General features: G+C 44.2%; 1 pseudogene; it reads left to right on the top strand.

The window, feature by feature from the left end:
- The first annotated feature begins 7,378 nt into the window (after positions 1–7,378).
- LOC126204538 (5S ribosomal RNA) lies at positions 7,379–7,496 on the top strand (annotated as a pseudogene).
- Positions 7,497–15,889: the final 8,393 nt, after the last annotated feature.

Raw genomic sequence — 15,889 nt, 5'->3', positions numbered from 1 at the left:
GTCGTAGGTGTTTAAAGACGTGCAGCGATACATCGACCGATTGCATCGCAGACGTGCTCGATGGGGTTTAGGTCTGGAGAACAGGCAGGCCATTCCATTCGCCTGATATCTTCTGTTTCAAGGTACTCCTTCACGATGGCAGCTCGGTGGGGCCGTGCGTTATCATTCATCAGGAGGGTGGTGGGACCCACTGCACCCCTGAAAAGGCGGACATACTGGTGCAAAATAACGCCCCAATACCCCTGACCTGTTACAGTTTTTCTGCCAAAGACATGCAGTGGTGTACGTGCTCCAATCACAATCCCACCCTACACCATCAAACCACGACCTCCATACAGGTCCCTTTCAAGGACATTAAGTGGTTGGTATCTAGTTCCTGGTTCACGCCAGATGAAAACCCGGCGAGAATCACTGTTCCTATTATACCTGGACTCGTCCGTGAACATAACCTGGGACCACTGTTCCAATGACCATGTGGTCTTGACACCAGGCTTTACGGGTCCTCCTGTGACCAGGGGTCAGTGGAATGCACCTTGCAGGTCTCCGGGTGAATAAACCATGTCTGTTCAGTCGTCTGTAAACTGTGTGTTTTGAGACAACTGTTCCAGTGGCTGCGGTAAGGTCCCGGGCAAGGCTACCTGCAGTACTACGAGGCCGTCTGCGGGCACTGATGGTGAAATATTTACCTTCTTGTGGTGTTGTACACTGTGGACGTCCCGTAATGTAGTTCCTGGACACGTTTCCTGTCTGCTGGAATCGTTGCCATAATCTTGAGATCACACTTTGTGGCACGGGGAGGGTCCATGCTATGACCTGCTGTGTTTGACCAGCCTCCAGTCGCCCTAGTATTCTACCTCTCATAACGTCATCAATATGTGTTCTTTGAGCCATTTTAAACACATAGCCACCATTAGAACGTCTGAAAACGTCTGCACACTCACTCGCTGCACCGTACTCTGACATGCACCAACACACCTCTGCGTATGTGGACTGATGCCAGCGCCACCGTGCGACGACTCCAGGTCAAATGCATCGCATGGTCATACCCCGAGGTGATTTAAACCCGCAAACCGCCCACCAGAGCGTTGTTTCACCGTGTATCAGCATTATCCTTAATTTATGAGCATGGGTGTACTATCTGTAATATGTTGTGTCTGTGCGTCCAGCGCCTACGACAAGCTTTTTAGCAGACGTTCAGTTGTTGCACGTTCCTTCACATCTTGTGCACGTCTGTCACGTCGACGTCAAGTGCAAGTACTGACGGCGTAACAGTCACGTGACACGAAGAACTATTCCATTTGTGGTTGTCACAGCAGTACTCTCTGTCCATTGCAGCAACCGTCTCTGAAGCCGATGCTCCTGAGCGTAAACACTGATAGTGAGCTCCGCCGAAGTTAGACGACGATGGTAGCTGATTCAGTAGGAGTTCGAGCCGTCCTTTACGCGAAGGATAGGCACACCCACACTGACAGATGCCCGGATACTTTTGAGAGGATAGCGCATATGAAATACAGATAATAACGCCACCACTCTACGAAAGTGTGTCCATATTTCTAGAGTGCCGAGATATTACAGGAGTCATAGGACTCCTAAACTCGCTTTACACTAGGAAACCGTAGACCTATCGTGGGAGGTACCGCCCTATCGTCCGTAAACTAGGAAATCTTGAGCTGAACAGTGCGTACTTTTCCACTGTCTGGTCATTGTGTCTGGGTGTCTCTCTAATTACCGTACACGACGACGGGTGTTTGATGGCGCCAGATTCTGCTGACTCACTCCCGCGTCAGTGGGCGGGTTTTTGTGCGGCTGGGGTTCGCTGAGTGCTGGCCGCTGGACCTGCGCACTCATTAATATCGCTCGCTGTTTTTGCCCGCGGCGTCGAGATTGCGCCTTCCGCACGCTAATGCCTGCGCGCGCTTTCAAGGGCGCTGCCTTCAGTACGGCGATTGCGTCACGTTCCTCTAAAGTGAAGGCGCATATTATCTGCCCTCTTACCCCTGACGCACATACGTCGCGATTTTATAAGGTACGTTACATATCATTATGGCATGCCAAGCTACTTCTGTTGAATACTGGACTGCTCTTCGTAGTGACAAAGATATTGTTTAGTGTAGTCACCAAGTAGCTACCCGCCAGGATAGCCGAAAGCACTAACACGCTGCTTCCTGGACTCGGGTAGGCGCGCCGGCCCCAGGTCGATTCCGCCCCGCAGATGTGGTTTTTAGGCGGTTTTCCACATCCAACTAGGTGAATACCGGGCTGGTCCCCACGTTCCGCCTCAGTTACAGACACTGCAGACATTGGAAAACACGTTCGCACTATTTCACGATATACACTAGACACACAGACAGGGTACACTCATTCCGTCCTGGGCAGTCCGGGGTGGCGGTGGGAAGGGCGTCCAGCCACCCCTTACCATTCACATGCCAAATCCGATTAACCATGGCCGACCCTGCGTAACTGCGGGATAAGGCGCAAACGATATAATAGTAGTCACCAAGTAGCTGTAAACAATGGGCGGAACTTTCTACCAATCTTGATCATGCCGAGCACTGCACCTCACATTTGCACTGGTTAATTAAAGAATTGGCCAAGTGTGGACAAGACTCGAGCTCCTAGGGTTCTGTATCCTCAATTATGTTCACGTTGTTCATTCATCTTGGGAATCGAGTATCTTGACCATTTTTCCTCTAACAAGTGGCGTTACTGGCGAGGTATTGGTCTCGGGAATTCCCATGCTTTCCATAATGTTTTAATTTTAAGTTTGAATTTTAAATTTCGTGTGCAATTTTGCATTTGCTATCGTAATACCTGAGAAAAAGGAGTCTTAAGTAAGGGTACAGACTGTCGGACAAGAAACAAAAAATTTTTTGTGTGTGTTATAATTTCAAATTAACAATTTACGGATTTTTTCCTTTACTTGTGCTGTGAAACCTTGCTTCTTGTCAACTTTCATGATTCTAAGCGAACAGAAAGTACCCCACAGGTTTTGATGGGTTTGTGAGTATCAAAATATGTGACAAAAATGGCCGTATCTTTTAACTGCGTTGACACAGAAGCTTAAATTTTTTACATCACTAAGGGACTGTAGGCTGCAGTATGTGACATAAATTTCGACTTGATACGTCTACCTGTTCCTGAGAAAAAAGATTGTTAACAGTCGGACAGACCGACAAACAGATGGACACTCACACAGACAGACTGACAATAAAAAAGTCCTATAATGATTCCGTTTTTACCCATTCATACAAGAAACCCTCAAAACCAACTCAGGTGAGTTATACACTTTTTTTGTGTTACGACCGATTTCGTTCACTGATCATGTTCAGGTTGCTTTACTCTGTGCAACTCCTAAGACGATTATCCAGCCAATCACCCAACCAATTTTGTTGGGTACGCTGCGTCGCTATTTCTCGTTAAGAAACCTTATCACGTTACTCATGTTGCTCGGTAATTGCCGCACGAAGCGATCACATTCACAATTTTGCCGTTGCAACACACGCTATGCTGCCAGCTAGATAAGTTCCATTGCTTCTTTGGCGGACATTTCCATTTTGCCCATTCTAAGACGAAATTACCAAAATTTGTATTCTTTTCGACTTCCAATCTATGCACCATATTCATCCTTGTTGTCTTTTACAATAAATCTTTCTTCATCAAACAGTCCGCAGTTCGTGGTCTAGTGGCTAGCGTTGCTGTCACTGAATCACGGAGTCACAGGTTCGATTCCCTGCCGGTTGGGATTTTCTCTGCCCGGGGACTGGGTGTTTGTGTTGTCCTCATCATTTTCGTCATCATTCGTGAAAGAAGCTGGATTAGACTGTGTAAAAATTTGGACTTTGTACGGGCGCTGATGACGGCGTAGCTGAGCGCTCCACAAACCAAACATCATCTTCAACTAACAGACACAATCACAACTCAACACAGTATTACGGAATACTTTCAGCACATACCACAGTTCAAATAAGAATGTTTCAGTCTGCGCAGACTCAAATACTATGCCACAACAAGACCAAAGATTGTTTAACAGTAACATAACTTGCTCTCTCTCTGACGTGCATATCGACAACTTACAAAAATCAAAATGAGATGTCTACCTTACACTGTTTCGGGAAACAAACATGTTTCTTGACCAACCACCTAACTTTCGCAACACCTATAAGTCATAAATTTAAATTATGGCTTGATTCTTTTTTGCACACCATATTATACGTTACTCATACCGTATACGCCGCCATAACCTTGCGCAAAAAACTTGCTCGCACCTAGTCCCTCCTGTTCTGTGTATTCACTTAACTGATGTTCGACTCCCAATCAAAATTGATCTTTGACGTGGTAAAGGTGATAAATGTTTCGCATTTGAAAAACCTTCAAAATCAACTTTGATTATTATACCTTACAGAAATACTTCTCCTAATTGAATGATTTTACTAATTCTTCCAATTTTCTTTGCCACGTGTCTTCTTAGACTAAACAATATATTACGACGTGACGCTGTTCTCAACAACAGAAGCGTCCCTGCATCGGCCCAAGCCGTTGCTTAGCAATAGTTTGGGACGAGTCGAATGGTGAGCAGCATGAAATGTCCTGTCATCACTCAACAAAATCTTGAGAAAAAGTGTGAAATATATTAAGACCACGGAACAACGACGTCAGTTGGAAGGTAAGATATCAATAAACACCTCATTTCTGCCGATCTGTGACATCCGAAACACAGGAATCAAATTGACTGATCTTATTTACTGATGCATAACGTAAATTCTCATAGGTTCATACCCTTAATGAATATGCATATCTTCGAAGTAGTTATACTCACGGTATTTGATTTTGCAGATAAGTCCTTCAGACTGTTTATTAAAGTTAGTTCCAGGCAGTTTGCTGTGGAAGAGCATGAATTTTATAAATCTTGTAAATATAAGGAACTCGATACATCACAAGTCATACATTCTCCAACGAAATTTCTCTCTCCGAATACACTCGTATGGATAATGTTCGGAATGACGAGTGCGTCATAATGATGTCTTGAAACACGTTTGGCCTGTACATCTAATAAGAAATAATGGCTTTTTATAAGAATTTCTGATACCTTTGTGACATATATCGTGCTTTAAGCTGTATTTTTTTCAGAACATTTATTTGCGTTTGAAACTGTAAGCGTCTTATTAGCGGAATGAAATTTGATTTGAAACTGTTGTTCCCTCTTACTTATAATCAATTAAGGTGGGTCAGCTTTATCATCTCCGTGACACAGTTGTCCACGTCCTCAGTCAACGGACAGTGTGTGCATATTTTATTGGTTCCTCGTCTCCCCTGGTACTGATTCGCTAGCTGTCACTGGAATTCGAGCTGCCGATATGATAATTCCTCTTACTGCTACTTTTGGCGGCCAGGTGATCCTGCGTGCAATAGTCCTGGCACTGCAGTCATCGTTGCTTGGTGGACTTCATTTCGGTGATAAGAAATTTATAGCATTAGGTAACATTTCTACATGACCTCTTACGCTATTGTTGACACCCTGATCCATTTTTAAGACTGATGATGTAATTTATATGACTATTTGACAACCGGTAACTCTGTATAAACGTGATATATCTACTTTTTTATCGATGTGCTTTTACGTAGTCTGTTCCATTATTCTGTGTCGCCTAATATGATGCAGTGAATGTTTTATGTGAGTGTATAACATTTTCAATATGTAGCTTTTTCGTAAATATCTACATTAGTTCAAATTTGTAATTTTCTTTATACGTACCTTTCATTAATATACAGGAACTTGATGATGGTTCGTGGACCGAAACTGGTCTTTCAGTAAAAAAGTTCTATCAGCACCTTTTGGCAATAAATCAAGATGTCCCTTCAAAAACGTACGAGATGTGGACCACCACCTACTTAAAATATTCTACTGATTCAACTATAACTATCTTGTGATCGTTGGTTTGTCCAAGGTTGCAGAACCACAACTTCATATAGTGTTTGAAACGATTTTTAATGGATCAAAAACAACCATTCCATAATGTTTGCAGCCGTTCTGCACAAAACAAAGACATATCACTCCACTGCCACCAGATGGAGTCAGTGCTGACATGGTACTGTCTAATAGAATCAAATCATCAGAGTCTGTCTTCCTTCGGCTCAAGCCGATTACTTTTTATGGTGGCGTGTGACGTCACTCCTTTGACGTCGAACAAGCCATACATCAGAAATATAAAGTGCCTTCTCAAATAAAATTAACATCTCTACAACTTCCAAGGACGTTGAAGATCAATTTCCCGCTTCATTCAGCATGTCAGAATAGTATTCACGAATCTTCACAGATTGCTTCTGTTTGCATGCAAACCGTATTTTCAGTATATTTATTCAGCCGAAAAAAAAGCGACGCACCACCAAGGAATTATGAAAATTTGTCAAAAACTGAAATTCATTTTGTTATCGACGAATAATGAAAAATTGTAAACTCTGGCGGGTGATGGATGAACGTGTGACGCTGTAGCGCTGTTTCACCGTGCGGCTGCCAATTCTTCCAAAATTTCATTCAATATACGCAGTTGGACAGTAACTATGCCTCGCAGAAAGATGCGTGAACAATATACGCATATCACAACATTTGAGAGAGGACGTGTAGTTGGGCGTAACGAAGCAGGCTGGAGTATTCAGCGAATCGCTCCACATTGCAATAGGAGCGATGCTTTTGACGAAATAGGCAGGAAGATGACCGAACCGTGGTTGAACACAGAGTGTCAAGAAGGAAGCGGTCGACCTATAGAGACGACAGAACGCCGGCCGGAGTGGCCGAACGGTTCTAGGCGCTACAGTCTGGAACCGCGAAAACGCTACGGTCGCAGGTTCGAATCCTTCCTCGGGCATGGATGTGTGTGATGCCCTTAGGTTAGTTAGGTTTAAGTAGTTCTAAGTTCTAGGGGACTGATGACCTCAGAAGTTAAGTCCGATAGTGCTCAGAGCCATTTGAACCATTTTTGGAAGACGACAGAACTTGAGGACTGACCAATCGTCAGGGAGGCATTCAGAGCCGTGGATTGATCATTATCATTGATCTGACGAGAAACTAGTGCTTCAATGACGACAACGACCAGGCGGATCACAGAATGGGGGCTAACGTCGCCCCATTGCACCGACTACCACTGGCCTTTGTACACCAAGACGCCCTTTCGCAGTAGTGTCTGGAATATCGTACACTGGAGTAGAATTGTCTTCAGTGATGAGCCCCTTTTCTAAATGAGTCCCGATGACCAGAGAAGACGTGTCTGGAGACGCCGGGGAGAAGTGGGATACCAACCTGACTGCCGCCCGCCATACGGCCAGACAACCAGGAGTGATGGTCCGAAGTGCCATTTATTTTCATAGGAGGTAATGCACGTCTGGCAACGGCCTTGCCGCAGTGGAAACACCGGTTCCCGTCAGATCACCGAAGTGAAGCGCTGTCGGGCGTGGCCGGCACTTGGATGCGTGACCGTCTGAGCTGCCATGCGCTGTTGCCATTTTTCGGGGCGCACTCAGCCTCGTGATGCCAATTGAGGAGCTACTCGACGGAATAATAGCGGCTCCGGTCAAAGAAAACCATCATAACGACTGGGAGAGCGGTCTGCTGACCACATGGCCCTCGTATCTGCATCCTCAACTGAGGATGACACGGCGGTCGGATGGTCCCGATGGGCCACTTGTGGCCTGAAGATGGAGCTCTAATGTACGTCTGCACCTGGCGATTGTTTCTACTACTTGTCTCCGTGCTTGCCAAACCCTACCTTGCCAGCGAGGTCGCCGAATCTCTCTCCAATTGTGCGCGGCCCCTCCCGCCGGAGGTTCGAGTCCTCGGTTTAAGTAGTGTGTAAGTCTAGCAACCGATGACCTCAGCAGTTTGGTCCCTTAGGAATTCACACACATTTGAACATTTTCTCTCCCCAGTTCAGGACGCATGGAGCATTATGGGGAGGGCTCTGCAACCATTTCGTAATTTTGACGAACTAACGTACGAATGCGACAGAATTTGGCACGATATCGTTCAGGAGGACATCCAACAACTCCCTCAGTCAATGCCAAGCCGAGTAAGTGTTCCCATAAGGGTCAGAGGTGGACCTACGCGTTATTGACTTGCTCAATGTGCGAATCTCTTTCGCTTGAATAAATCATCCAGTTTTTCTGAAATTACAGTTATTTGTTTGTCTGTATACGTACATCACATTTACCCATTTCCGTTCCATGTGTTAATTCCATCATGGTAAAACTTTTTTTTATATTACATTATATTTAAACTCAAGCGCAAAGTATCTCGAAAGATATCGATGCACTTGTATTAATGCTTCACTTAATTAATACTAATTACATAACTGTGGTCTGTAAGAAACAACTTCTATTGAAGACGGTTAACGCACGTGATATAGGGGTAGCGCCCTTCATTGGTTACCAAAACGTCCTCGGTGCCTGGTTTGAAACCCGCCACCGCAAAAATTTTCATTAGTAATAAGCATTGGCGTAAGACATCGCCCTCATTCTGGCAACAGCCTTGTCAAAGATGGCGGAGGAGGGAACAGAGGTACAGGGCACTCGCTTGTCATTGAGGTGGGAAACTGCCCCTAAAGGTGGGAGAATCAGCATTGATCAGTGGCATGAGGATGCAGAAAGCAATTGAAATCACTGCATTAAACACACGTAATATGTATCCACAGGATATGTGGCTTATAATTCAAATAGTCCCCGATTTGGATCACCCGGAGGAGACTGCCAAAGGGGAGCTGACCATGAGTAAAAGATTAAATAACCAACGAAAGGAATACGTTCTACTGCACGGAGCGTGAAATATCAGAAGCTTGAACATGACAGCCGGCCAGAGTGGCCGAGCGGTTCTAGGCGCTTCAGTCTGGAACCGCGCGACCGCTATGGTCGCAGGTTAGAATCCTTCCTCGCACATGGATGTGCGTGATGTCCTTAGGTTAGTTAGGTTTAAGTACTTCTAAGTTCTAGGGGACTGTTGACCTCAGATGTTAAGTCCCATAGTGCTCAGAGACATTTGAACCATTTTTGAACATGACAGGGAAGCAAGAAAATCTGAAAAGGGAAATGCAAAGGCTCAATCTAGATATAATAGGGGTCAGTGAAGTGAAATGGAAAGAAGAGAAAGATTTCTAGTCAGGTGAATATACGGTAATATCAACAGCAGCAGAAAACGGTATAATTAGACTAGGATTCGTTATGAATAGGAAGGCATGGCAGAGGCTGTGTTTCTGTTAACGGTTCGGTGATAGGGTTGTTCTTATCAGAATCGACAGCAAACCAGCACCGACAACGATTTGTCAGGTATATACACCGACGTCGCAAGCTGAAGATGAGGAGATAAAGTGTATGAGGATATTGAAAATGGTAATACAATACGTAAAGGGAGATGAAAATCTAATAGTCATGGGGGACTGGAATGCAGCTGTAGGAGAAGGAGTAGAGGAAAAAGGTTGCAGGTGAATGTGGGCTTGGGACAAGGAATGAGAGAGGAGAAAGACTAATTAATAAATTTCAGCTAGTAATAGCGAATAATATGTTCAAGAATCAGAAGAGGAGGAGGTATAGTAGGAAAAGGTCTGGTGATACGTAATGATTCAGTTAGATTACATCATGGTCAGACAGAGATTGCGAAATCAGATATTGGTTTGTAGGGCGTACCCAGGAGTAGATATAGACTCAGATCCCAATTTAATAATGATGAAGAATAGGCTGAAGTTTAAGATATTAGTCAGAAAGAATCAATACGAAAAGAAGTGGGATATGGAAGTATCAAGAAATTAGGAGATACGCTTGAAGTTATCTAAGGATATAAGTACAGCAATAAGGAATAGTTCAGTAGATAGTATAATTAAAGAGAAATGGAGATGTCTAAAAATGACAATCACAGAAGTTGCAAAGAAAAACATAGGTAAAAGGAAGGTGACTGCGAAGAAACCATAGGTAAAAAAGAAATCAGTTGATCGATGAAAGAAGGAAGTGCAAAAATGTTCAGGGAAATTCGGGAATAGAGAAACACAAATCGCTGAGCAATGAAATAAATAGGAAGTGCAGGAAAGCTAAGACGGAACGGCTGCATGAAAAATGTGATGAAATCGAAAAAGAAATGATTGTCGGAAGGACAGAACGTACAGGAAAGTCAAAATAACATTTCGGCGAAATTAAAAGCAAGCGTGGTAACATAGAGTGTAACGAGAATTCCACTGTTAAATGCAGAGGAGAGAGCAGATAGGTGGAAAGAGTGCACTGAAGGCCTCTATGAGGGGGATGATTTGCCTGCTGCGGTAGAAGAAGAAACAGAATTCGATTTAGAAGAGATAGGCAATCCAACATTAGAATCAGAATTTAAGAGAGCTATGGAGAATTTAAAACAAATAAACCAGAACGGATAGATAACTTTCCACCAGAATTTCTAAAATCATTGAGGAAAGAGGCAACAAAACGACTATTCACGTTAGTGTGTAGAATCTATGAGCCTGGCGACATGTCATTTGAATTTCGAAAAAATATTTACACAATTCCGAGACTGCAAGGGCTGACAAGTGCGAGAGGTGTCGCACAATCAGCCTAACAGCTCATGCATCCAACCTGCTGACAGCAATAATATGCAGAAGAATGGAAAATAAAATTGAAGGTGTATTAAGTGACGATCACTTTAGCTTAAGGAAAGGTAAAGGTACCAGAGGTGCAATTCTGACGTTGCGGTTGGTAATGGAAGCAAGACTAAAGAAAAATGAAGACACGTTCATAGTATTTGTCAACCTGGAAAAACCGTTAGACTGTGTAAAATGATGCAAGGTGTTCAAAATACTGAGAATAGTAGGGGTAAACTAGAGGAATAGACGGGTAATATACAATATGTGCAAGAGCCAAGAGGAAATAAAGAGAGTAGACGACCAGCAGCGAAGGGATTGCATTAAAAAGGGTGTAAGACAGGGATTTAGTCTTTCGATCCTACCGTTCAATCCGTATATCGAAGAAGCAAGAATGGAAATAAAAGAAAGGTTCGCCGCGCGGATTAGCCGAGCGGTCTTAGGCGCTGCAGTCATGGACTGTGCGGCTGGTCCCGGTGGAGGTTCGAGTCCTCCCTCGGGCATGGGTGTGTGTGTTTGTCCTTAGGCTAATTTAGGTGAAGTAGTGTGTAAGCTTAGGGACTGATGACCTTACCAGTTAAGTCCCATAAGATTTCACACACATCTAAACATCATCATCTGAAAAGAAAGGTTCAGGAGAGGATTTAAAATTCTCCGTAAAAGTATATCAATGACACAATTCACCGATGACATTGCTTTCTGAGTGAAAGTGAAGAAAAATTACATGATCTTCTGAATGGAATGAACAGTCTAATCAGTGTAAAACATGGATTGTGAGTAAATCGAAGACCGCAAGACCGCTACGGTCGCAGGTTCGAATCCTGCCTCGGGCATGGATGTTTGTGATGTCCGTAGGTTAGTTAGGTTTAACTAGTTCTAAGTTCTAGGGGACTAATGACCTCAGCAGTTGAGTCCCATAGTGCTCAGAGCCATTTGAACCAGTAAATCGAAGAAAGACAAAAGCAATGAGAAGTAGCACTAATGAGTACAGCGAGAAACTTAACATCGGGGTTAATGGTCACTAAGTAGGTGAAGTTAAGGAATTCTACTACCTAGGCAGCAAAGTAACCAATGACGGATGGAGCAAAGAGGACATCGAAATCAGACTAGCACTGACAAAAAGGGAATTTCTGGCCAAGAGAGGTCTACTAGTGTAAAACATAGGCCTAAATATGGGGAAGAAATTTTTGAGAATGTACTTTTGAGCACAGCATTGTATGGTAGTGAAACATGGACAGTGAGAAAGCTGGAAGAGAAGGGAATCGAAGCGTTTGGGATGAGGTGCTACAGACGAATGCTGAAAATTGGCTGGACTGATGTAAAGAATGAGGAGGTTCTGCTCGGAATGTGAGAGGTAAGGAATATATGGAAAACACTGACAAGAAGAAGGGGCAGGATGATAGGACATCTGTTAAGACATAAGGGAATGACTTTCATGTTACTAGAGGGAGCTGCAGAGGGCAAAAACTGTAGAGGAATACAGAGATTGGAATACATCCAGCAGGTAATTGTGGAGGTAGGCAGGAAGTGCTGCTCTGAGATGAACAGTTTGGCACAGGACAGTAATTCATGGCGGACCGCGTCAAACTAGTCAGAAGACTGATAATTAAAAAAAAAAAAAAAACAAGCAAACAGATCGACTGTGATAGTTCAGTTGCTACAGATCTACAGATTACTTTTCGAAAAAGCTAGTTGACCAGTACCCTGAAATCAGGATTCGTAGTATTAGTTCGTGGAACATATCCCTTATAAAAGCTATTACGTCAGTAGTAACTAGACCTGTGTCTTCCCTCTGATACTTTCTAGTAATGATGGGAATTGGCGAGCTTCTCAGCTACGCGACAGTAGCACCTGAAGATGGCGGGCAGTTGCCTCGCTGAAATATTGTGCGGTTTTTACAATATTATCCGGCGTAATTCCTGGGAACCTATCAAGCAGATGCAGTGCCGGGAAAGCCTCAAACAACACAATGATGGGAATAATTTTCAACAGATAAACCAAATACGAAAACTAGAGTCACACAAAGCGATCTGGCATATTACTAAGCCGTGCTAAAATGTAACGCTCCCGAATTTTCTATGTGAAAAATCTTGAAGTTAAAAAAAAAACGTTATTAAAATCCTACACCTTTATTTCATGTATACATATTTATTTCTCAACATAGTCACTCTGGTGACGAACACATTTCTCCCACCTAGAGACTGTTCTGTTGACACTGTCACTGTACAATGTTTCACTCTGTTGACGGAGCGACAATCTCGCCTCTGCTGGAACCACGTTACTATCGAATAAAAGTCAAAGACAATCTGTAAGTTTTGGAGATACTTGAAAATAAGACAAGGCCAAGCCGGGACGTTACGAAGGATAATAGATGACAGTGAACGCAAGGTGTCGGATTGTTGCAGATGTTGCACCGTTCGTAAGTGGTCTGGAATTACCATGCTGAAACAGAGGGTGCTCCACATGTGGAAGAACTCACGGAATTCGAACCTCGCTTACAGCACTCTGTGTCTCACGGACCGACATAGTTACGTTACACACCGTCGGAGCCCTCTAGCGGTAGAGGGCTGCAAATATGTAGATATGAAGAACAGGGATGTAGAATGTTAATACCGTTTGTTTTATATAAAAATCTTTAAGAGTTTTCATATAAAAATTCAGAAGCATTGCTTTTCAGCACTCCCTCCTGTATTAATTAAAAGCTCGAAACGGAAGGAGACGGAGAAATTTAAACAATTTTATGTAGCAGGCAATCTTCACGCCTAGCTAAGTGGTTAGCGTGGCTGACTGCCATGTGGAGGACACGGTTTCATTTCCTCTACTGCCAAAAATTTTTCCTTGCGAGAGGTCTGGTACACCAACGGCCCTGCCGCAGTGGTAACAAAGGTTCCCTTCAGATCAACGAAGTTAAGCTATGTCAGGCTGGGCTAGCACGTGGATAGATGAGCGTCCGGTTGCCGAGTGTTGTTGGCAAGCGGTATGACCTCAGCCCGTGTGAGACCAATAGAGGAGCTACGAGGGTCACTCCAAAAGAAATGCACTCTGTTTTTTTAATCCATCTTTTATTCTACATCTCTGAAAGTTTTACAGTGTGTAGATACATCCTTTAGGAACAATATTTTCATTTCTCCACATAATTTCCATTCCGCTCAACTGCCTTACACCATCTTAGAACCAGCGCCTGTATACCTGCACGGTAAAATTCTGGACCAACCTGTTGGAGCCACTGTTTGGCAGCGTGCACAAGGGAGTCATCATCTTCAAACCTTGTTCCACGAAGAGAATCTTTCAGTTTCCCAAAGAGATGATAATCACATGGAGGCAGGTCAGGACTGTAAGGCGGGTGTTTCAGTGTTGTCCATCCGAGTTTTGTGATCGCTTCCATGGATTTTTGACTGACATGTGGCCGTGCATTGTCGTACAACAGCAAAAGATTCAGATTTTGCCGATGTGGTCGAACACGACTCAGACGAGGTTGAAGTTTCTTCGGTGTTGTCACATATGCATCAGAATTTATGGTAGTTCCTCTTGGCATGATGTCCACAAGCAAGAGTCCGTCGGATCGAAAAACACCGCAGCCATAACTTCTCCAGCACAAGGTGTGGTTTTGAATTTTTTTTTTCTTGAGTGAATTTGCATGATGCCACTCCATTGATTGCCTCTTCGTCTCTGATGAAAAATGATGGAGCCATGTTTCATCACCTGTCACAATTCTTTCAAGAAATTCATCTCCACCATTCTCGTACTGTTCCAGAAGTTCGCTGCATACCGTTTTTCTTGTTTCTTTGTGCGCCACTCTCAACATCCTGGGAAACCACATGGCACAAACCTTTTTTAACGCCAACACTTTCAGTATTCTGCAAACACTTCCCCTATCCCAAAGTAGCGTGATAATTCGTTCACTGTGATACGCCTGTCAGCAGTCACCAATTCGTTAACTCTCTACAGATTGTCTGGAGTGTGTGCAGTACGAGGCCTGCCGCTGCAAGGACAATCCTGAATATTGCCGTGCCCGATTTCATCACGTGACCTGCTTGTTCACCGACTAATTGTACTACGATCGACAGCAGCATCTCCATACACCATTTTCAACCTCTTGTGGATGTTTCCCACTGTCTCGTTTTCACAGCACAGGAATTCTATGACAGCACGTTGCTTCTGACGAACGTCAAGTGTAGCAGCCATCTTGAAGACATGCTGTGACGGCGCCACTCACGGTAACAGGTTGAAATAAGTTTGCAAAAAAGCGGGGAGGATGTATCTACACACTGTAAAACTATAACACATGTAGAATGAAAACTGTATTTTTACAAAAATAGTGTGAATTTCTTTTGGAGTGACCTTCGTACATGACTGAGGAGTAGCGGCACAGGTGACGAAAACTGACAACGACCGGGAGAGCGGTGTGCTGACCACACGGCCCTCCGCATCCGGCGACCCCTATGGACTGAGGATGACACGGCGGCTGCTCGGTACCGTTGGATCTTGAAAGCCTGTTCGGACGGTGTTGTTGTTGTTGTTGTTGTTGTTAGGAGGACTGGTACAGGGTCCACCCAGCCTCGTAATGCTACTAGAGGAATGGCTTGTCCGAGTACTGAGGCCAGCAAGTCTGCTAAAACGACAGCGACCTGGCGTGGCATATATCGACCCCACCCCACCATTCCTCACACCGACGACCGCGGCTGACACTATGGTCGGTCGGGCCTGTTGGCGCGACTGTGGCCACAATGGCGGTGGATACATCATCTTATTATTCAATAGTCGAAAGTATTCGCTTTGTTACATCAAAACCTAGTTTTATTACTTAAAACTGTAGTTACGATCAGTCAGCTAAGAACACATCGAGTGCTCGCAATCGATCTTTGATTTAGAAAATGAGCAGAGAATTCAGTAGAAATGTGTCGGAGAACAGCAGCAGTTGAGTAGCCTCAACCTCCAGAATTAGCTCCTTGCAGCGCGCCATAAAAACAACACACTGCACTTGGCTGTCTGTACAAGCGACGTCGCGGGGCGCAGAGGTTACCATGGTCGCAAAAACACCGCCGCTGGACGCTCGAAGCATTGGAAAATGTCTGCGCTGATGAGTTTCCTTATATGTTGCTACATACCGGTGGTAGGTTGCAAGGACAGCGGAAACCTTATGAGGCACCGTATTCCGCTTCCCAACAGGGTACCATACAGGCGAGTGATGGAGGCTCTCTCGTGTGTGAGAATTATACATAGGATTGAATGGCACGTCTTATTGACTGTCATCATCTCTCACCGACAAACGATACACGAGCCTACTGTTC

This window comes from Schistocerca nitens, chromosome 9, assembly GCF_023898315.1.
Source record: "Schistocerca nitens isolate TAMUIC-IGC-003100 chromosome 9, iqSchNite1.1, whole genome shotgun sequence".
In the NCBI taxonomy this organism is placed as follows: Eukaryota; Metazoa; Arthropoda; class Insecta; order Orthoptera; family Acrididae; genus Schistocerca; species Schistocerca nitens.
Note: the sequence above shows the minus strand (reverse complement) of the source record. Positions and strands in the feature narration are given on the sequence as shown.